The sequence below is a fragment of the Apium graveolens genome, chromosome 2, assembly GCF_009905375.1.
Source record: "Apium graveolens cultivar Ventura chromosome 2, ASM990537v1, whole genome shotgun sequence".
Classification (NCBI taxonomy): Eukaryota; Viridiplantae; Streptophyta; class Magnoliopsida; order Apiales; family Apiaceae; genus Apium; species Apium graveolens.
The window spans coordinates 226,752,654-226,777,463 of record NC_133648.1 but is presented as its reverse complement, the minus strand read 5'-3'; the positions used below and the strand labels follow the sequence as shown (position 1 = coordinate 226,777,463).

Sequence of the window (24,810 nt, the reverse complement as noted above, 5' to 3'; positions counted from 1 at the left end):
TTATTGGGCAGCGACTAAGGAAGCCCCAGGAGGAGAATTGGAATGAGAAGACCCTTGAGGATTTTGACTCAGATTTGATTATTGCTACTCTCTATCAGCCGGGCACGGTGTGGAAGTTTAAGACGGGATCCAACAAGTATCGTTCTTTCCCGGCTGTTGCGATAAACAGGTATGCCCGTGCATGGAATGCCTTTATTTGTGCTAATATTTTGCCTTCTTCACATGCACATGAGGTTACAGTTGAGAGAGCCAGGTTTTTGTGGGGGATTTTGAATGAGGAGTACTATGTGGACCTTGGTGAGTTCATCTACCAAAGGATTTTGAAGTTTTTGAGGGGGAGGACACATTACAACATCCTGTATGCCTCTATTATCATGAAGCTGTGTAAGGCAGTCGGAGTCCACTTGCCTTCTTATGAGCCGTTGTAGATGTTTGCCGCTCCTATTGATTCATCAATGCTGAATGCGATGCAGGAGTGGATGGGTGGAGAACTCGAGGAGCATGGTTTGGGATATCATCTCCCAGGAGGACGTCCAGCAGCTGGTGCTACGATGGCTAGGCCTAGTCAGGCTCAGGGGGAGGCAGGTTCTTCCAGAGGTCAGGGAGGAGATGGTTCGGGTATGGTTGATGTCCAAAACAGGAGGCTTTCCAGGAGGACTTTCCAGGAGGATGGATGTGATGTATGAGTCGCATAGTAGGTTTGCGCAGGAGCTCACCCTAGCGCTTAGGACTGCTTTCAGAGGCCTTGAAGCTGACATCCAGTGGCCCGTTTTTGGTGAGGACTCTGCTTATCCACCTCATGACACTCCACCCTCTAAGGGTGATGATGATGATGATTTCTCTGAGTAGGTATACCCTGTGTTCCTATTACCTTCACTGGGGACAGTGAAGATTTTAATTTTGGGGGTCGTAGTTAAGGAACATATTTGTGTGTGTCATGTAGTTGCATATTCATGTTAGTTTAGTTCATATAGTTGCATATTTTTGCCATATAGTTTTTTTATAGCTTTATTTATCATGTCATTTAGCTCATGCATATACCATCATCCCTTTTGTGTTGCTTTACCGGTTGATATGTGATATTGATGCGAGTGTAGTGATAGCGTTAGAGTGATGTTGAATCTTGTTAGGATGGCATGCATGCTAGAAACACTTGTAATTTCACTAAGTCTTAGAGTATGTTTAAGGACTAGATTTTTGTCATGGTTTGATGGTTTTTGAGGTTAATCTATTGCTTATACTTAGAATGTATGATAGGCTCTTAATGATAAAAAGCATGAACAGATAAAATTAAAGTAAAAATTGGAATTCATTGCTAGTTGTGGCTAGGCGTCAAATGGCTAGTAGCCGGCTCGTATTGTATGCGAGTAGTCTAGGGTTGAGCAAGATGGATCGAAATGCACTTGCTCAGAAAATTAAAAAAAAAGAAAAAAAAGAACAAAAAAAAAGAAAAAAAAATTATGGTTTAATGCATAATTGATCACGAGTGAGCTCTTTGGTATTCGAGTTATTAAGTTCTTAGGGGACTTTGTGCCTAGTGACCTAAGGCTTTTATAGTCTGGGATCCGCTAACCTAACGCTCGCTAAATGGATACCATTGCATAAGTCTTTTGTGGACCTCACTCATTGCACGATCAAATAAGCATTTCTTTGTTGTGTTGAATAAAAGCATGATTCCGTAAGAAGCTCCAGTGATCTTGAAGTGTTATAAGTCATTTTGTGTCGAGAATATGTTCTTTGTATAATCTTGTGATTGCCTTGAGGATAATTGATTTATGATAATTGATCTAGTTTCGAAGCATATCTGTTAAGCATTCACACACACCATGTTTCTAGTTGTATGTTAGCTTGCGTGATTTGATTGATCTTTAGTCGCCTAATTGCATTTGTTGAGATGTCATGTGTTGGTTGGTTTAGTCAACGTGATGAGGATCGCTGCATTCTTGTAGTTTGCATTCATGCATGTTTTTATTTTATTTTTGAGTCTGTGACGCTTGAGGACAAGCATCGATTTAAGTTTGGGTGTGTGATAAGTGGCATTTTATACCACTTAGAATGTCTTATAATGGCTTGAATTGATGTCTTGAAATCAATTATTTTGTATATTTGATGCGTTTTTTTAGTGTTTTTGCATTTCAGGGTATAACTTGCGTAATTAGGTGATTTCATCATAATAAGCCTAGGGAAGTACTTGGAACCAGTTGCGGGGAGTTGTGTGAAGAAATCAGCAAAATCAGAAGCAAAAAGTGGAATTTTCTAGAAGGTGTGCAGGCGCCCGCCTGGAGACTGCAGGCGCCCGCCTGGAGACTGCAGGCGCCCGCCTGGAGAGCAGGCGCCCGTGTGGGATTGGAGGGGGCCACCTGGGGTCGGATTTTCAGATTCTGGATTTTCTAATTTAAGTTTTATTGGGCTTCTAACAGCGCTATTTCTTGTGGACTCTTATATAAGTAATCTTGGGAGACGTTTTCACAACAACAAGTAACAAGCAAGGAGCAAGTAATAAGGAGAGAAGATTAAGAAGACCGTTTTAGCACACAACAACGAAGAAGATGAAGCATACGTTATCTTGTGATTCTTTTAATTCGTTGTAACAATGGATGCTAGTTTTCTTTACTTTGAACCTTAATACTCTTGTGATGTACTCTGTTTTTATTAAGTATTTTTATTAGTTTATATCATTGTGTTATTATCATGTTTTCATATGAACCCATGGTGACGATGAGTTCCATCATGGGCTAATAGTGATCATGGGGTCGTAGCGGATTTACTATGGATTTCTTTAGTTAATTGTTTAATAACTTGGTATGTGATGATTGTATGATATCTAGCATAGGTTGTGCTTATTCGTCTTATGTGCATCGCGAACATATAAGATAGCTTGTTAATCTCTTGTGAAGCGACAGTGAATCTTGAGATTTAGAACTTGCCATGCTAGCATAGGTTCATTTATTGTATGCATGATTAGTGGGTAACTCTAACTGTTTTACTTGCCCTGTGTAATCATAATGAATAACTTGTGCTTAAATCGTTATGTTGTCAAATTCTGTAGACATATAGGGTCTCAACATAATTGATGCCTATTCAACTTCTATCTTAATTGTGGATGCTTGGTAGAATGGTATTTGTGCAATCAAAGTTGGCTTTTATGAGTTTCATGTTGTTCGATTAATATCATCACTGTTACATGCTAAGGGTTATAACAATAACTAATGAATGAAGTAGTAATGACGTAATGATCTCATATGTGTTTAATATTGTTAATTCAAGTGTTAATTTAAGTGTTTAATTCTCATAGTTAATAATTTGTTAATCAACCTTAAGTGTAATTGTTTTGAAATTGAAGAGTAATCATACATTGGTGTGTACTTGTTAATTAAATATAATTAATCAGATGTAATAACCCCAAATTTTAGAATTTTTGAAACCCTTATGAATAGTGATTTTGCTGAATAAGAAAACTTTTCATGCCACACTATGTAGGGGTTCTTCTATTGTTATTCTGAGATCTTATTAGTACTTTATATGGGATATAAGTGTATGTAAAGATCGTCAGAATCCAAATTCGAACACTTTGATTTTTCCCGAAAATCTACCAGATACAGAAAGAAGTGAGTATAAGGTAACAGGATAAATAGGATTTAAATTCAAGGATTTTAAGAGGGGATCATAAAAAGGAATATAATGTTTTGAGAAAGGTTAAGGAAACTTAAGTAATAAGATCCCGGGTATGATCCCTCAAACGATAAACGAAAACGAAAGTTAAGCGAACCGTATAACAGATCAGCGGTCATTAGCCAAATAATTAAAAGCTAATCAAAGAGATTAGTGGGGATGATGTCATCAAACCAATGAGAAGAGGAAAAAGGAGGGAGGGTGACATCACATGGTGACATAAGCATGACCAAGCAAGTGTGTTGTTGGATGATTGTGAGCCACACAATATTTACCATGGTAACAACCTAATTAACAAGCAAAACAAACACAAAAATCAAAAGCAACCAAAACAAAAACATTTTCTTCTTCCCCCACTCTTTGCTCTCGGCTTTTCCATGAAAAGCAAAGGAGAAAATTTCAAAAATCAAGCTACACACCTTCATAATTCAAGAGGTTTGTTTCTTTAGCTTCCATAATTCATAACTAAGATGAGCCATAAGTTTAAGCTCAAGATTCCATGTTTAACATAGCTAATTCATCAAAGTTCTTGGTGAATAGTGTTTTCAAGAAACTAACTTTGTGTTTTCTTATGTTTTCTTCAAGATCCAAGCTTAGTAAAGATAGTTAGTGGTTATTTAAGGCTTCCTTAGTAATTCTCCACTCTCCAAGGAAGGTATAACCCCTCCAAACCCTAACTTTACTTTGAGTATTAGGTTTGGTTTTGTTTGTTATAGTTCATGAGAGCATGATTCTTGTATGTTTAGATTTTGGATGGAATTATAATGATTTTGGGTTATAAATCTTGGTTGTTGGTTGATGAACCTTAAGTATAATTAGTAGCTCTTGTTTGAGATTGAATAAGTTGAAAAAATCATGAGGTTATGGACTGAGTTAGTAAGGTTTGGATGAAGTTTGGTGGTATTGGTGGTTATGGGTTGATTTGTGGTTGATTTTGGTTGATTGGAGTAGTTTAAAATTTGGTAATCGCGTAAACATAGTCGTCGTAATGTCCGATTTACTTTAAGACTGTTTTGTTCTTAACAATCAGGACCCGTGAACTCACTGTTAGGTTTTGACCATTGCCATGATTAGATAGCTCAGGTTATGAGCTTCGTTTTGATATGTGGTTCGTTTGAAGCCGATGTACGGTTTAGGAGAAACGACCGTTTTAAGTAACGACATTTCGCGACCGAACCATTACCCCTCGCCTTACTTTGAAACCTTGGTTAAGGACTTTAAATGACTAATTGGGGTATTAAAAAATTATGTTAAGTGGATTAGGCAGTTGGTAAGGTACTCGCGAAAGAATCGCTTTAAAATTTTAATGGTTAATTTGCTAAAAATGGTGGAGCCGAGGGTACTCGAGCGACGTAAGTGAATCGTTAAGCGCAAAAGCAAGCGTTAGAGTCTAATTGGTTAAAGTCTAGATTCTTAAGCGACTTTGGTTTAATTCCAACTTATATGTTGTTTATAGGTTACCAGACTCATTCCAAGCCATTTATAACCCCCAGTCGCTCAGGCAAGTTTTCTATCCGTTATACTGTTGTTGTGATGTATACATTTGTACATGCATTATCTTGTGATAGATGCATAATGGTTATTTAGCAAATTCTTGCGATATATTGTAGCATGTGATATGGTATATATGCATGCCTGTTTCGTATTCTTGATGCATATATCTGTTGATTCAGTTGATAATACCTATGTTAGAGATAAGCGTTATTTGCGTATACCCTTAGTATAGGGGATCAAAATGTGAACTTTTTCTAAAACCGGGAGTCGAGGCGCCCGAGTATAATATATATATATATATATGAATAGTTTTTAAAAATATGAATAAAATAAGGTTTATTCGATAACTTTATTTTATTAATGAATATTATTTTGAATATTCATTCGAGGACATATGACTCCGCTTATTTTATTAATTGAATATTATTTGAATATTCATTCGAGGGCTTATGACTCAGTTTATATTATTCAATAAATATTATTTGAATATTCATTCGAGGACATATGACTCCGCTTATTTTATTAATTGAATATTATTTGAATATTCATTCGAGGGCTTATGACTCAGTTTATATTATTTAATGAATATTATTTGAATATTCATTCGAGGACTTATGACTCACTTTATATTATTTAATTAATATTACTTGAATATTCATTCGAGGACTTATGACTCAGTTTGTATTATTTAATGAATATTATTTAAATATTCATTTGAGGACCTATGACTCCGATTATTTACTGAAATATATTCTTTATTTTATTAAAGAATAAGGTGTCGATAATCAAACTTATTTTTGATTATTCAAATAAAGATAGTACTTTCGTATAAGTATATCTTTGGTTATTTAATACTCATTTCAAATATAAGTTTTACAACTTCTACTTCATGTTATTTATATAGAGATTATCCTTATGGGAATATTATTTAATAATATTCAGATATTTTTTAATATATTGGGACTGATTTACTTTATTAAATCAGCATTACTCCAAACACTCTTTAAAGTGTTTTCGAGTCTTCAAAATGATTTTTAAAGGTTAGAGCGGATCCCAAAACTCGTTTTCAAATTTAAGATCTTCCTTTTTGAAGGGGACTTGAATACTCGCTCAAAAATCTAAGGGATCCGTCTCTGTGGTGTATTATATATTCGCAACGAGGTTGCTGTTTTGATAAATGAATTGATTACTTACCCAACGTTCGGGAAGTAAGTCCATCTATTTGAGTCGGCATAAGCAACATGGGCTCAGTGGGCGTCCATGAAAGTGTAAGTGGCTCAGTGGGAGTCCATCAAATGCGTAAGTGGCTGAGTGGCAGTCCAGCATAAGGTCTTATTACGACCAGGGTGATGACCAGTGGGGAATTCGTCCATCTACTAGTAGAAAAAGGTTACTTATTGGTATCTTTGCCTGATCAGCAAGATATCAAGTTTATGCCAAGGTTTTCTCCTTTCCAAATTCATTGGATATTGCAACTCTGTTTATAATTTTCATAATAGAGGTTTTCAAGGAGTGTATGAAATGTATATATATAGGTGTATATATATATCGGGACTTAATGAAGTATCTCGTAACTTCATTATTTATAATAATATTCAAAGATTGAATCTATTCAAATCTTGTCTTGTAGTCTCATCTGTGTAATGAACTTTTGAAACTAATTATAACTTGAACGGTGGTAGTTCAAGTAGTATTCGGAAAAGATATAAGTATATTGGAGTATCTTATAACTTCATCTTTTCAACTTATATCTGGTTAATGATTATCTTATGCATGATAAAGATTTTCACAAAAAACGTTGAGACAAGGTTAGATATATGAGATCACCTTGCAACGATAATTTTATACAGTTATAAACTGGAACTCTGTGTATATTATGCATGGAAGAGGACTTCCAAGATTTTGAAAAGTATATATATACATATATACTGAATATTTTGCGACTTAGTCACGTTAAGATATCAGTTTGGTTCATTTCTTCTTGACCAAAACCTTCACGAGTACTATGAGAATGCTCATATATAGTTAATAATTATACATATTATTTTGGTGGGCTTGTTGCTCACCCTTGCTTTCTTCTTTCCTCACACAACAACAGATAGAAAAGATGAACAGGACCAAGCTCCCAATTCGCGAGTGGATAGGAAATGTTCCGCAGTTTCCTATAGGCGTTGATGTCGCTGTAGCTGAGGTAGGAACTACCAATAGGCTGGGCTTTCAACTTTTGATGTACCAGACTTATGTATCTTTATCAATTGTAATAATGGCAAAGAAATGTAAATCTATTCGTAAACCCTTTTAAGATGTAATGGCATATAATTTAGGAATAAAATGACTCGTGTTATTTTTGGATATTCATCTCTGAGACTATAACTTGTGGTGTGTGTGTTTATTGTGGGGTCACAGTACAGAGTAGTTGATTGTTTATTAAGATTGGGTGCTATTAAGGGAAATGGAACTCGTGACAACCCGGATCCCCGACCCCGGATTTGGGGGTGTTACAGAAATGGTATCAGAGCCAAGCGTTATAAACCTCAGAGATGATGTGACGTTAAGATAATAAGTTCACTAAGATAATAAGAACTCTTGCCAAGTTCATAGTCGGGCTACCTAACGTAGTACTGACAGTTAAAACCGTTATGGGAACCCTTATAAATATCGTGATAGAAGCGTAGTTCGTTATCGTATATTGTAGCGGGACTCCGAACCCTGAGGTTGAGGAGCAACAACGCGATGATGTTTTATTACTTATTGGAGATCAGATTATGGATCCGATAGAGCGTCCTAACGCGAGATCGGATGATGTTCATATTTAGGATGTAGCGGTTGAGGATGTTGTCCTAGAAGGGATAGTTGCTGAGGAGGATCCCATGGAGGATCATGACAAGAATGAATAAAGGACCACTGATGAATTGATGACCATGGTTAGGTCAACTACCAGAGGTAGGATTGGTCGGTCACTACCGGAGGTTCGTTCAAGTTTGTAAAGATAGTAGCCCCCTTTAAAGCGGCTTACTCGTAAGACTGAGAAGTTTGAATGGATAGAGAAATACGAGAACAACTTTCAAGAACTAAAGCAAAGATTGGTGACGACCCCTATGATGGCGTTGCCGGATGGAAAAGGAGATTTTGTGATGTGTAGTGACGCTTCGCATAAGGAATTAGGGTGCTTCTTATACAGCACAACAAGGTAATCGCGTACGCGTCAAGACAATTAAGGGAATATAAAATTCGATATCCCCACCCATGAGCTTGGGCTCGTGGCAATAGTTTTAACCTAAATATTGGAGGCACTACTTGTATGGAGATAAGTGCGAGATTTACACAAGCCATAAGTGCTCTAGTGCATTTTCACGCAAAAAGAACTCAACATACGCCAGAGGAGGCGGTTAGAGCTAATCAAGAATTATGATTGGGAGATTCTTTATCATTCGGGGAAAGCCAATGTGGTGGCTGATGCCCTTAGTAAAAAGGAGAGACTCAAGATAATAATGTCTTTGGGAGAGTTTATAAGAGATTTTGAGAAAATGGAAATAGAAGTGAAGGTAACCGGAGCCGGTACCGAAAAGCTGTTTGAGATTGCAATACAGCCTGAATTATTGGAAAAGAACATATTGTGCCAGAAAAAGTGATGAATGAACGCAGAGAGCCAACAAATAGATAAGAGATTAATACCGAGAAAGATGATAAGGGAATAATGAGATATTCCTACAGAATTTGGGTTCCAAATGTTCAAGAGCTTAAAGATGAGATCTTAGATGAAAGCTAGTTTGAGGAATAAGATTTAGAGCAAACCCTGAACGTGATAGTCAGGGAGGTCGCCATCAAGATAGAAGGAACCCATAACATGATGAAGTGGAAAATGAGGATTTAAAATATGTAGGATGACCCCGATTATGGGAAGGAGGAGGGAATGTTCAGACTAAGGAAACAGAAGTCGAGTAAGGAAAGGAGACCCGAGACGGTACTCCTATACGAAAATTTATGGACCTGTCTAGACAGAACTTAGACTATTATCCCCAACCACCACCTTGAGGAAACAATGTGGTGAGAAATTCTTTCAGGACCTTTAAGTCGCTAAGCTCTCAGAGTTCCAAGGAACAAGCTGACCCAGTCGAGGCAAGAGCCTGGCTAAAGGAAATATAGGAATCATTTGAGATTCTAAATGATTGACGAATCACAAAAGACTATTTTTGTCACTTACCCTCCTAAGAGAGAGGCCACCCGCTGGTGAAAGGCCAAGGAAGGCACGGAGCAAGAGATTATAATAAACTGATTTAAGTTCAGTCAATTGTTTTCAGGAAAGTACTTCCCAAGGTTATGGAGATAGTGTAAAAGCTTTTGAGCCAGAACAAAGGCAGACGAGTATGATGAATTATGAATCTAAGTTGTAAAAGTTATCAAGATTCGTTCTGAGGACACGAATCCAGAATGACGGGATGTTTGAAATCAATGTTTATGTTGTGTTGGTTCATGAAATAATGATAAGAGAAAGGAAAATAAAAAGAAACTGAAGTGGAAAGGAATATAAAGGCAATAGAGTTCGAGGTATGATAAGGGAGTTGGGTATGAGGAAACCCTAAAGACTCGTAGCAATAGAAATAGAAAAGTATGCATTCGTCAGGATGAGGGTGATTCACCATGAGTTAAAATTAATGGTTGAAGGCATAAGAGATACATATATTTTATCCCCTGTAAGTTGGGAGGATTCGAGGAAACCTTGAGATAATTCGAAGGATAAATAATGAGACGCGGATAGACTGAGGAGACAAGGAAGTAAGAAATTAGGAAAATTGGATGAAGGAAGTGACCTTCAAGAATGTGAAGTGTAAGACCGGTGGCTCGATACCCAGAAAGGGAGACTCCAGATATGAAAGATATCCCAACATTGAGGTGACTGTTGAGATAAACAACAAAAGTAAATAAGGAATTATTAAGAAGAGGTTCACGTTGAACACGACCAATATCTTCCAGAACATCCTTGTTATCGTTACCAAATTAGGCAAGAAAAGCGGATAACCGTTGTTATCTTTTGGAGGCCATATGGATTGACCTCAATTTGAATAAGGATGCTATTATGAAATTGGTATAGACTATATGGATGGGAATGATTGAATAAGACACCCTTATCAGGGATACATGACTTGATTTATCCATGGAAGGACGCATGTACCTTTTTAAAGGTGGAATTAAGGATAGAACATCGGTAACTTAAAATGAATCCTAGGGGAATGCATAAAGGTTGGCATTTCACCCTTAATAGGGATAGTATGAGTTTTGACAGTATGAATTGGAAAAGATTAAGGTAATAAGAACCTTTAAGTATCAGTGGAGAATTTTTTCAGAAGTATATAGACAATGATTTTGGTATTAATAAATGGTATCTTGATATGCCCTGTATCTAGGGAATACAGGAGGAACGATTCAAGGATAACCTTAGAGGTTTTACAAGGAGAAAGGTAATATTCAAAATTCTCAAGAATAGAAATTTTGATAAAGGAAATATGAAGTAATAATAATAATGCCAAGTGGGGCACATGTTAAACCATGAAAAAGTATTGATTGAACCCAACAAGGGTCAAGAATGGTGAAAACAAGAAGGACCCAAGATAAGAGACGTTCTAAGTATGATTAAGAGTCAGCCGTGATAGTGATTAACCTCTAAGGACTGAGGCAATAACTTATGGAAAAATGGTGATATTTTTTTTTACTCATCAGATTTTAAGGAAAACATCTTCACATAAGCAATGATTGAAATGTGGTAGAAAATTTATTTGGAGGTGGTTAAAATGACATTGACTATAAGGAAATTTTACTATCAGGAAAGGCCAAAGAGGTGGCCGACACTTTAAAGGTAAGAGGATAATTATAGGCGCTTGTGCCAAAGGAATACAGTGATGATGGTTGAAGCCGTAAAGGTTGTATTATGGGTTGGAAGATTGACATTCCTTCTGATAATTGTGCAATACCCAACTGTAATAGTAGTTTGGTAAAGGTTTAATTCGTATAATCGCCATGAGCGGGCTATCTATCTTAGAAGGTACTATCTTGAGATAAGCCAGGACCATGTTACAGAAATGTTACGAAATGACTAAATGAACCTTTGAGATGCATGTCTCCCAATAAAGACATACGATTAAGAATGGTATTAACCTGCTATCGTTGCCTTCATTGAAACTCTTCTACAATTTTATCTGCTTCATGTCATATGTACGTCAAGTTCAGGAGTGTTCTTCATGAATCATGAACAGTGATCATGTTACCTCCTTAGAAGAATTCAATACGAGATGTATGGACTCCGTATAGTTAGCTATTAAGACTTCATGGAAAATGAATGATTACAGTATGTCAACGGTGGACCCTAGTAGTGCAGCAATGATTCTGCGAGTAATGAGTCGATTACAACCATGAGAGTTGTATTGGAATGGATGTTGAGATTGAGTACCACTAATCGGGTCGTGGTGGTGTATAAGTTATCATTGATAGACTAATTAAGTAGATTATCTACCTATTGAATACTTATTTCTTCTTATCAATAGAGAGTCGTATTACTATACGAGGAAGGTTGTGGTGCAAGTATAGAATTCTAGTAACGATGATGTATAAAATGAGATTCCAGATTCGATTTTCGATGTCGAGGGAGTTTCAAAGGTGATTGAGTATAAGCTCGAGGAAGAGCATGGGTCCATAGAATGATGGACGGAATAGCAAAAATATTTAGGCATGTAAAATACGATGCTATAATACTTGATGTTGATATATATACATATATGTTTTGTTCTCCTATGATAAACCTCTATAGTTCAGAGGTAGATTCCAAGCCAGATATTTTGTGGCAGTATATTTTTTTATAAATACAATTCTCTTCAATTCGTTCTTTTCTCTCATTTTCATTTCATGTAAGTTGAGAAGAACAACCCTTCCAGAAGGGGTGGTATTGCCGAATGACTATCTATCTGTGTGATAGAAGCCTAGTAGGATACCACATGTTGTTTAATTGCTTGTCAAGTACTAAAGGCTGGCCACCTTTCGTACTAACTATGCGATATAACAAGTGTTCATGATCATAGTGATCTCTCAATAAATTCTTTTACTTCTATATGAAGGACTAAGCTTTCGAAGATAGAAGCAGCTAGAAAGGAGTAGTATTAGTGTAGTGGTATTTCGAATCTAACGCGTTCGTGATGCTAAGGTTGACGTGGTAATTAAAAGGTTATAGGACGCTAACGAGCAAAAGTATAACCAGTATAATATTAGAAACGGAAGGTAGTAGCGATTACGAACGGGAAAAGAATGGGTATTGAGAAGCAAAAGCTCTAATGCTAAAAGCTATAATGAGAGTCTGTGTAATAGACTTGAAAGAAATTGGAATGATCACTTAACATGGATTGAGTTTTCTTACGACAATAGATCATATGTCATTATCGAGATGTTGTCTTATGAGATCCTTGAGGGAAGACAATGTCGATCTCCCTTATGTTAGGATGAAGTTGTAGAGCGCAAGATGCTCGGACCCGCAGTAGTCCAAAGGACCAAGGATATAATAGATCTAATCAGAGGACGGCTGGTAGTAGCCCAAGATGGACATAAGAACTATGTTGATTTGACACGAAAGGACAAAGAATAGGTAGTAGGGGACCTAGTGTTTTTAAAGGTATCCCCTTGGAAACCCTTGGAAAGGATTGATGAGGTTCGGAAAGAAAGGAAAGCTAAGTCCACAATTTGTCGGACCCTTGGATATACTAAAACATATTGGGAAGTTAGCATATAAGCTAGCCCTACCCCCGAACCTGTAGCAAGTTCATAATGTGTTCCACGTATCAATGTTAAGGAAGTGTAATTCGGATGCCAGATAAATAGGGGCATATGAGCGCATAAATATGCAACCCAACGTAACCTATATGGAGCAACCAGGAAGGGTTATAGAGTGAAAAGGAACAAGTGCTTAGGAGAAGGGTTATTAAACTATTCAGAGTTTGATGGAAGAACCATAATGTGGGAAAATTTACTCGAGAGTTAGAAAGTGCAATGTTAAGAGAGTATCCCTATTCATTTTCTATCTGATTCCGGGACGGAATCCTTTTAAGGAGGGGAGACTGTAATAACCCCAAATTTTAGAATTTTTGAAACCCTTATAAATAGTGATTTTGCTGAATAAGAAAACTTTTCATGCCACACTATGTAGGGGTTCTTCTATTGTTATTCTGAGATCTTATTAGTACTTTATATGGGATATAAGTATATGTAAAGATCGTCAGAATCCAAATTCGAACCCTTTGATTTTTCCCGAAAATCCACCAGATACAGAAAGAAGTGAGTATAAGGTAACATGATAAATAGGATTTAAATTCAAGGATTTTAAGAGGGGATAATAAAAAGGAATATAATGTTTTGAGAAAGGTTAAGGAAACCTAAGTAATAAGATCCCGGGTATGATCCCTCAAACGATAAATGAAAACGAAAGTTAAGCGAACCGTATAACAGATCATCGATCATTAGCCAAATAATTAAAAGCTAATCAAAGAGATTAGTGGGGATGATGTCATCAAACCAATGAGAAGAGGACAAAGGAGGGAGGGTGACATCACATGGAGACATAAGCATGACCAAGCAAGTGTGTTGTTGGATGATTGTGAGCCACACAATATTTACCATGGTAACAACCTAATTAACAAGCAAAACAAACACAAAAATCAAAAGCAACCAAAACAAAAACATTTTCTTCTTCCCCCACTCTTTGCTCTCGGCTTTTCCATGAAAAGCAAAGGAGAAAATTTCAAAAATCAAGCTACACACCTTCATAATTCAAGAGGTTTGTTTCTTTAGCTTCCATAATTCATAACTAAGATGAGCCATAAGTTTAAGCTCAAGATTCCATGTTTAACATAGCTAATCAATTCATCAAAGTTCTTGGTGAATAGTGTTTTCAAGAAACTAACTTTGTGTTTTCTTATGTTTTCTTCAAGATCCAAGCTTAGTAAAGATATTTAGTAGTTATTTAAGGCTTCCTAAGTGATTCTCCACTCTCCAAGGAAGGTATAACCCCTCCAAACCCTAACTTTACTTTGAGTATTAGGTTTGGTTTTGTTTGTTATAGTTCATGAGAGCATGATTCTTGTATGTTTAGAGTTTGGATGGAATTATAATGATTTTGGATTATAAATCTTGGTTGTTGGTTGATGAACCTTAAGTATAATTAGTAGCTCTTGTTTGAGATTGAATAAGTTGAAAAAATCATGAGGTTATGGACTGAGTTAGTAAGGTTTGGATGAAGTTTGGTGGTATTGGTGGTTATGGGTTGATTTGTGGTTGATTGTGGTTGATTGGAGTAGTTTAAAATTTGGTAATCGCGTAAACATAGCCGTCGTAATGTCCGATTTACTTTAAGACTGTTTTGTTCTTAACAATCAGGACCCGTGAACTCACTGTTAGGTTTTGACCATTGCCATGATTAGATAGTTCAGGTTATGAACTTTGTTTTGATATGTGGTTCGTTTGAATCCGATGTACGGTTTAGGAGAAACGACCGTTTTAATAACGGCGTTTCGCGACCGAACCATTACCCCTCGCCTTACTTTGAAACCTTGGTTAAGGACTTTAAATGACTAATTGGGGTATGAAACAATTATGTTAAGTGGATTAGGCAGTTGGTAAGGTACTCGCAAAAGAATCGCTTTAAAATTCTTAATGGTTAATTATTAAAAATGGTGGAGCCGAGGGTACTCGAGCGACGTAAGTCAATCGTTAAGCGCAAAAGCAAGCGTTAGAGTCTAATTGGTTAAAGTCTAGATTCTTAAGCGACTTTGGTTTAATTCCAACTTATATGTTTTTTATAGGTTACCAGACTCGTCCCAAGCCATTTATAACCCCCAGTCGCTCAGGCAAGTTTTCTATCCGTTATACTGTTGTTGTGATGTATACATTTGTACATGCATTATCTTGTGATAGATGCATAATGGTTATTTAGCAAATTCTTGCGATATATTGTAGCATGTGATATGGTATATATGCATGCCTGTTTCGTATTCTTGATGCATATATCTGTTGATTCAGTTGATAATACCTATGCTAGAGATAAGCGGTATTTGCGTATACCCTTAGTATAGGGGATCAAAAGGTGAACTTTTTCTAAAACCGGGAGTCGAGGCTCCCGAGTATAATATATATATATACATATATATATATATATATAAATAGTTTTTAAAACTATGAATCAAATAAGGTTTATTCGATAACTTTATTTTATTAATGAATATTATTTTGAATATTCATTCGAGGACATATGACTCCGCTTATTTTATTAATTGAATATTATTTGAATATTCATTCGAGTGCTTATGACTCAGTTTATATTATTTAATGAATATTATTTGAATATTCATTCGAGGACATATGACTCCGCTTATTTTATTAATTGAATATTATTTGAATATTCATTCGAGGGCTTATGACTCAGTTTATATTATTTAATAAATATTATTTGAATATTCATTCGAGGACTTATGACTCACTTTATATTATTTAATGAATATTACTTGAATATTCATTCGAGGACTTATAACTCAGTTTGTATTATTTAATGAATATTATTTGAGGACCTATGACTCCGATTATTTACTGAAATATATTCTTTATTTTATTAAAGAATAAGGTGTCGATAATCAATCTTATTTTTGATTATTCAAATAAAGATAGTACTTTCGTATAAGTTTATCTTTGGTTATTTAATACTCATTTCAAGTATAGGTTTTACAACTTCTACTTCAAGTTATTTATATAGAGATTATCCTTATGGGAATATTATTTAATAATATTCAGATATTTTCTGATATATTGGGACTGATTTACTTTATTAAATCAGCATTACTCCAAACACTCTTTAAAATATTTTTGAGTCTTCAAAATAATTTTTAAAGGTTAGAGCGGATCCCAAAACTCGTTTTCAAATTTAAGATCTTCCTTTTTGAAGGGGACTTGAATACTCGCTCAAAAATCTAAGGGATCCGGCTCTGTGGTGTATTTTATATTCGCAACGAGGTTGCTGTTTTGATAAATGAATTGATTACTTACCCAACGTTCGGGAAGTAAGTCCATATTTGAGTCGGCATAAGCAACATGGGCTCAGTGGGCGTCCATGAAAGTGTAAGTGGCTCAGTGGGAGTCCATCAAATGCGTAAGTGGCTGAGTGGCAGTCCAGCATAAGGTCCTATTGCGACCAGGGTGATGACCAGTGGGGAATTCGTTCATCTACTAATAGAAAAAGGTTACTTATTGGTATCTTTGCCTGATCAGCAAGATATCAAGTTTATGCCAAGGTTTTCTCCTTTTCAAATTCATTGGATATTGCAACTCTGTTTATAATTTTCATAACAGAGGTTTTCAAGGAGTGTATGAAATGTATATATATAGGTGTCTATATATATCGGGACTTAATGAAGTATCTCGTAACTTCATTATTTATAATAATATTCAAAGATTGAATCTATTCAAATCTTGTCTTGTAGTCTCATCTATGTGATGAACTTTTGAAACTAATTATAACTTGAACGGTGGTAGTTCAAGTAGTATTCGGAAAAGATATAAGTATATTGGAGTATCTTGTAACTTCATCTTTTCAACTTATATCTGGTTAATGATTATCTTATGCATGACAAAGATTTTCACAAAAAACGTTGAGACAAGGTTAGATATATGAGATCACCTTGCAACGATAGTTTTATACAGTTATAAACTGGAACTCTGTGTATATTATACATGGAAGAGGACTTCCAAGATTTTGAAAAGTATATATATACATATATACTGAATATTTTGCAACTTGGTCGCGTTAAGATATCAGCTTGGTTCATTTCTTCTTGACCAAGACCTTCATGAGTACTATGAGAATGCTCATATATAGTTAATCATTATACATATTATTTTGGTGGGCTTGTTGGTCACCCTTGCTTTCTTCTTTCATCACACAATAATAGATTGAAAAGATGAACAGGACCAAGCTCCCAATTCGTGAGCGGATAGGAAACGTTCTGCAGTTTCCTATAGGCGTTGATGTCGCTGTAGTTGAGGTAGGAACTACCAATAGGCTAGGCTTTCAACTTTTGATGTACCAGACTTATGTATCTTTATCAATTGTAATAATAGCAAAGAAATGTAAATCTATTCAGAAACCCTTTTAAGGTGTAATGGCATATAATTTTGGAATAAAATGACTCGTGTTATTTTTGGATATTCATCTCTGAGACTATAACTTGTGGTGTATGTGTTTATTGTGGGGTTACAGTACAGAGTAGTTGATTGTTTATTAAGATTGGGTGTTATTAAGGGAAATGGAACTCGTGACAACCCGGATCCCCGACCCCGGATTTGGGGGTGTTACATCAGATCTCTCTGGGAACGAACTAGAAATCATTCTATATTACTTGCGAACACGTATACTTGCGTGGATTATTAGCGCATGTTTTGTGCCTAATAGTCATCCTGACACTCGTTCGCTTGTCTGATATACACAGCTTTACTTCCTTATTTTATAATTAATTTATTTATTACGGTTCACTATCTATTTGTTTCACGTCGAAATCTTCTGATTTAAAGTGCATCGTATTAAAGCACTCTACCGTACTGATGAGATCCTCGTAACAAGAATACTATTTGACTTGATATCTTTGTCATGACCACGTTATCGGTGAATTCATTCTTCCTCGCCCGAAGATATCCACCATTTATCGGCTCACAATCATACCTATATTCGACCTATAATTCTATCTGCTACACGGGACTATTCTATTTCTTTCTAAGATCATCAAAGAATAGACTCTATGCCAAATGAGAGTTTGTGTATATGTTTTTGATTGAAAAACTGGGTAAAGAACAACAATGCAACAAAACAACTGAGAGAATCTGTAAGTCAATAAATTGAAGGAAGAAGAATGGGTGAAGATTTAGATATGAATGAGACAACCATATTTATACTCAAGATGGCCACTCTTTCATACTATATGGCATACAACACATGATTAGGTGGCATCCCACCAGACTCTTCATCATTCTGACAAAGCGTCACATCACAACACTGTTTGTCTCAATCGAGAAGCAATATTTTGAGAAGAGAAAAATCCGGAAGGAATACAATAAATTTTTTTTCGTTCTCACCTCATAAAATTTATTACTACAAGAAGCGCGTACATATTCAGGAATCAAGAAGAATATATGTCATTGTATTAGAGGAAAGAATGACAGTGTTGTTCACCGCCCACGCTTCAATAAAATATACCTTCAAGGATCATTCGAAAAACAGATTCACAACTTCAGTCACATCATCACTTTAGAATGTCATCTGGAAATGCCTTCACATCAAATATTTTAATGATTCGATCATAAACGCATCCTTAAAAAATTTATAATTATTGCTTCCTATTTCATCTATGCCGCGTAGAATAACCATCGATCACGCAACGCCTCAACTTCGTCGATAGGAATATTATTCTTCTCCAATCATTTGGAGGATTCTTCCATTTCCTTCAGTCATCCTCTGTCTGTTCGATTCACGAATCTTGTTAAATTTTTAGTAATTTCATGAATTGGGTAAATAATGTTTGTAACATGTTGATTTAATCATTAATATTATTAAACAAAGTTTACGCCCGTCTTTCACGGAAAAAACTTTAAACTTTCTTCCTGCTAGTGGGTCTACTTGGTCCTCCGAACTAATAACACTGAGTCTAGATCCATTATCCTTTTAAGTCATTTTCTATTTATAATAAGAAGAATTTAAGTAGTACTTCGACAACCAAATTGCGAAACTCATTTTATGCAAAGTTCTTCTGAAAGTTGATTAAGAAAAATCTTTTTCAAAATCTCATTTTATAATTTTGAAAATCAAATATTTGGTCGTCATTACTATATAAGTTACTTGCTATTCCTATAATCCACTAATGAAATATCTAATTAAAAGAATGCCCATATAAGGGTCTCTCCACTTTGGTATGTCTTCTATTTCTCCTTGGATTCTGTTCGTATTTATTAGAAGACGAAATTTCCTCTACCGTTGTATACCATTTTATTCCTAACTCCAACCCGATGTTGACGCCTGCCACTGTCTTTGATATTCTCGTCGTCGTCCTTGATGTTATACTTTCAACCACTAATGCAATTCAATGTTCTATCTCTAGATAAGATTAAATCTTCTTGCAAGTTTTACCTATGCCTAATAAGGTAGATATCTATCCTTATGCAGCGCCCGCTACGTGATAAGAATCTTCTCGAAACGGTGGTGACTTTGAAACTTGCAACATTGACTCTTCATCAGCTTCAATCAACTCGTTGCCTTCAGCGTCGAGCTTGTCCTACTACCTAATTCTAAGTTAAATCGTATTAAAACTCACCTAGCTTCCCTTACACGAAGTTCTCACAAGAATCAATCGTATTTTCTTTAAAACCACATGAAAAGTAGGGTAACATACCCAGTTTCCGTCGAGCTGTCGACTCCTCATTACTATAGGATCTGAGAACGCAATATATTTATAGCATTTTTATGCTCACCTTACACTTTCCTCAACAATCCTATCTTACACGGTCTATCACTCCTGTTAGGTCACACAACACTGTAGAAGGGGGTTGAATATAGTGTTACTACAATCAAATCGATTTTGAACACAAGTAATAGTAAACAGATATATTCAATACGATAAACTCTGTTACAATGGAACTGTTCTCTCTCAGTGATGAACAAATATCACTAAGAGCTGCTAGGTTATGTATAATCTTCTCGATAATGATAACACATATAGTGTAAATCTAAATTCTGTGTTTATACAGTACACATTTATAAGATAACTTCTAATTGATATGGAATATAATTCTGTCTCATAAAATATATCAATCAGATATCTTCTACAAGTCTTCCAGTCTTCTAACTCTTTCCATGCATATCTTCTTTTGTTTTAGTCTCGATCTTCTACTGTAAATCAGCTTCCTTCCATATATGAAAGTCTTCCCGCACTTAAGTTCTGATATGACCTTAAGTTCTGATATTAAGTTCTGACTTTCAGTAAGTCCTGATTCCAGTAAGTCCTGATATGACCTGTTTTTTAAGATCTGAAAACTAAACATGAATCATATTAGACATGACATCTCAAATATATCTAACAATCTCCCCCATCTTGTAAATTATGCAAAATATACAAGTTAATAGATTTGATGATGTCAAAAACATTTAAGTACAAATGCAATAAGAGTTTAACTAGATAACTAACTACAACTTACAGTCCTTGTAGCTTTTACCAATCTCACTAAGTCAATCTGAATCTATAATGATTCTTGACAAAGCTTGATATCAGCTTTTCTTCTTTAATCCTCAGGAGTTGAGAGTGTGTAGTCTTGACTTGCTTCATCTCTTCATTCTGACTTCCAATCTGGTAGATTACAGTCCTTAAATAGAGATATGGTTTCTTTCTAAACCATCATTCAGTCTTATTACCCTAGGATGAGAAGAATCTTCATTGTAGCATAGACATTTCTCATTCAGTAACACTTCAAGCTTAGCAGGATTCTTCTTAATTAGAGTTTCACTTCCATCATTTTCAACAATATTAGGAATAAATTCTGTAACTCTTGAACCAGAAATTCTTTCTTTATCTCTGATGGTCTTCAATATGAAGTTTGACCATCTCCTGGTAATATCAGACTTTAACTCTAAAAGGTAATGAAAGAATTGAAGTTCTTTCATTTACTTGTTCAGCACATCTAATTCTAACATCTGATATGTCCTTCCATCTTCAAGAAATAGAATCAAATTTTCCTTGACATTGCGCTTGTCATGAGCATCTAGTACCACGTGAACATAGATAACCTTATCAAGGTGTTTCTGTGTAACATCTTCAAGAGGTCTGTCAGTCAATAGAAATGGACCTCTAGTAGCAACTTCAACTCCTGTCTAAATCTTTGCTTCATCAGAACCTAGTCCAGCCCTGTCTCTTGGTTCTCTAGCATTTAACCCAATAGTCATGAAATCATACAGCAATTGGCTTTTCTTTGGATCTGATGGTTTGACATTTTTCCACAGAAGTTTTTTTTTATCAGCTACTTCCATTTTGTCTAAATCAACTTGAGCACTGTCAGAGGTTGGCTTGATGACTTTATCAGAACTTGCGGTTTCTATTGTAGCTTGATGTTCTTGACTCTGAACAATTGAGCCTTGTCAGAGGTTGTCTTTAATTCTTCAGAAATCTTCCTTTTCTTCAGAGTTTAAACATCTTCATCTTCAGTAAGCGTGTCATCAATAACTTGAACCATTTTGCACACTGGCTTCATCAGGATTTGAGGAATTTTCATCTCTAGTGGCTTGATTTGTTCATCAATTTTTCCTTTCCCTTTGTCTTTGGGATCAATCTTAGATTGTGATCTTGTTTTGGGCTTTGATGCCTCAGTATTTGACTTCTCCTTGATCACAATGTCTTTTACCTTAGGCCTTGGAGGTTTCTTTGCAACAGAAGCTTTTGGCTTTAGATTTTTCTTTTCAGCTTTAAATCTAGCTTCTTCCGCCTTGAAATTTTCTAAATCCATTCCTGGATTATGCTTCAGAAATAATCTTCTAGAAATTTCCTCATCAAGTGTCTGAATCTTGGGATCCTTGTAGTAGACAGTAGTATGCTTTCCCTTGAGCTTCAAAGTTTGCATAAACCTTTGAGAATCTTGACTTCTACCTTGTATCAGAACATCATGCTTTGTCATCAGATTTTGCTCATCAGAACTTGATATCAGATTTTCAGTTTCAGTACTTGCTATCAGATTTTGAGTTTGAGCATCTTCAGAACTTGTCTTCTTTTGAGTAGAAGATTTGCTTGCTTCAGTAATTAGTTTCCTTGAAGAAACCTTGCTGCTTTGCCCTTTCCTTTGAACTTGACCTCTTCCCTTACAAGGGTTTTCCCTGGTCATCAGCTTCATCATCTTTCTTCTTCAGTATTTGATCATTAGAGCATTTGGACTTAACTATCTTTTCTCCCTTTTTGGCATCATCTGATAGTAGGAGTGAGAGAAGAAGTTCCACTAAAGATTGAATATCATTCAATTGAGCCTGTTGAGAAGTTTGATTAGCCAGGACCTCAGAAATTTGGGCCTGTTGCTTCTCTTGAGCTTTCTTAATTGCTTCTACCTTTTCAGAAATAGGTCTATTAAACCTCTTTTTATCAAGCTTGGTCTCCATATCTAGCTTTTCAGCTTTTTCAAGAAGCTTATCAACCTTTTCTTGAGTTTGTGAGTGTAGAACTTGAGGGTTCTTGGTAGATAGAGCAGTGATCTTGAGCTGTGTCTTCACATCATAATTTATCACAACTCTTCAGCTTTAGCAATGTGCTCTGTCAGAACTTTAGAGCTTGGAATGAAATCAGTTTCATTCCACTTCTTGGTCCACTCTATTCCTTTATGAGTTTCATCCCAAGGTACATGAGCATCCTGTTTAACAAATTTCTTGACCAATGCTTCCTTTTCAAGTACATGAGCTGGAGTATGTACTGAGACACTATCTCCAGAGCTTGATGATGACTCATTATCCTCTGATAACACAACAGAGTGTGAGGCTATCGGAGTTTCTGCTTTATCTTCATCTAAATTCTGACCTTTAGGTTCTTGATCCAGAATTGATGTAGATGGTATCTCAGCATCAGCATTTAAGATTGGAGAATTTGTTGGAGATGTCTGAGCTGATGTAGGTGGAGCTTCCAAATAAAAAACATTTGGTATATGCAGATTGTGAATATCTATTTCAGAATTTGTAGCTTGTTCTTCAGCATCTCTTTAGCTTTAATAGGAGAGACATGAGGTGTTGGCAGAGTATCTTGAGCTTGAGTAGGGGATGGCAGAGCTTCAATTATAACAGGTTTTGATGAGATCAGAGATTCCTGATCCCCTTCCTCAGCTTCAGTTGAATCTTCAGATATAGGCTTGGAATTATACCTCTTTGCCCTCATTTTCTTCAATCGCCTTGCCAATTAAGGAGTTTCTTTAGCAGCATCAGAACTTACGGTTCTCTTTCTTTTCAAGAAATAAGAATCATGAGCTGCAATTTCTTTCTGAGAAGTGACATTCTCAGATTCAACTTCTTTTTGAAAAATCATATTTTCAGCTTCAACAGTCACAGGTTCTGATGCATAAACCTGTAATGGCTCCTCTTCACTATCAGATTCATCCCTGAGAATCATTTTCCTTCTCTTTTGTGGAGGTTGAGGAACATACTTTGTCCTCTTAGATTTGGAAGATGAATGTCTGATTGTATGTGCTGATGGTTGAGGTTGAGATGACTGTGTTGGTTTGAAATATGTCCCGATGGTAGGTTGTGGTTGTGGTTGAGAAGTGGTTGGTCGTGCAGTGGTTGGAGGTTCTGATGGAGGTTGGGATGGTTGGACATCAGGATATAGAGCAGTGTATTTGGATGGGTCAGAGTTTACCAAAAACTATTTGACAGATTGTGGGATTTGGAGGGTTCTCAAAATAGTTTTCTTATTATCAGCAGATAATAAGTCAGTAAATGCTCTCTTTGCTAGCTTAAATGGTTTAATTAACTCACTCGATAGTTGGGGTGCATCAGAACAACAAGAACTATACATAAGCTGACAGAATCTAGCAAAATATACAGTGTTTCTATCTTTTGTCATCCTATCCCCAATAAAGCCTAAAACAACATTTGCATAATCAAAATGAGTTTGATTTATGAGAGCATACCGGATTTGTTAACTGAGAATTGGGATTGCTTCAAAATTTGAACACTTATTTGCTAAAGTCCTAGTGATGCAGTCGAAGAAGAAACTCCATTCCCTTCTTATGTGGGGTCTCTTCCACTGTCCCAGCTTCGCCAGAGCCTTTTCATAGCCCAGATTGGCCACTAGTTGTTGAAGAACTGGCTCTTGAACTGTTGAATATGTGCAGTTCTCTGGCAGATGGAGTGCTTGTCGAACTGTGGCCAACGTTACCACATGGGCATTCTCCCCTGTTGTAAATACAATACTTGGTGACCCATTGGCACCACCATCATCATACACGCCTGACCTCCACAACTCCAGCACTTGAGTTACTGAGAATGTGTCTGGTTGGGTCAGTGCATAGCCTATCTCAGAGTTAGCGAGAAAGTCCTAAATGAAATGAAGATCTGATGGGGCTTCACTCTTGCTAAGAATAGCCAAGTAATTGTTGGGGACAAACTTTGCTCCATTGAAAATAATGTCTTTTGGTGCCATTTCTGTAAGAAATAAGTGAGAAAATATATTGTGCACAAGGTGTTTGATAAAAGTCCTGTATGAAAAAGCTTCAGAAAATATTAGAGAGAGAGAGAGAATAAGAGAGATTAAGAATAGAAAAGTAGGTAAAAGATTAGAAAATCTTTTAACTCCCATATATATACTCTCTCCACTCAACAGTCCTTTTTAGAAGTAAAACTGACACTTGTACACCTGTCAGCCAGTAACTAGTTAAAGCAGAGTTAGTGGGCACGAGAAATAAGCAATAATTAATGTGCACATGCAGTTTTCAAGACAAACACATTTACCACTAACCCAAATGATTATGACTGTTTTTATCTCACCTAATTATATTCTGATTAATTATGACCGTTACAGAATTTACCACAAATAAGTCAAGTGAGGAATAATGCCATGT

General features: G+C 36.0%; 1 pseudogene; it reads left to right on the top strand.

Moving 5' to 3' along the window:
• The first annotated feature begins 551 nt into the window (after nucleotides 1-551).
• LOC141697180 (calpain-type cysteine protease DEK1-like) overlaps nucleotides 552-24,810 on the top strand; it is a 40,490-nt pseudogene continuing 16,231 nt past the window's right edge.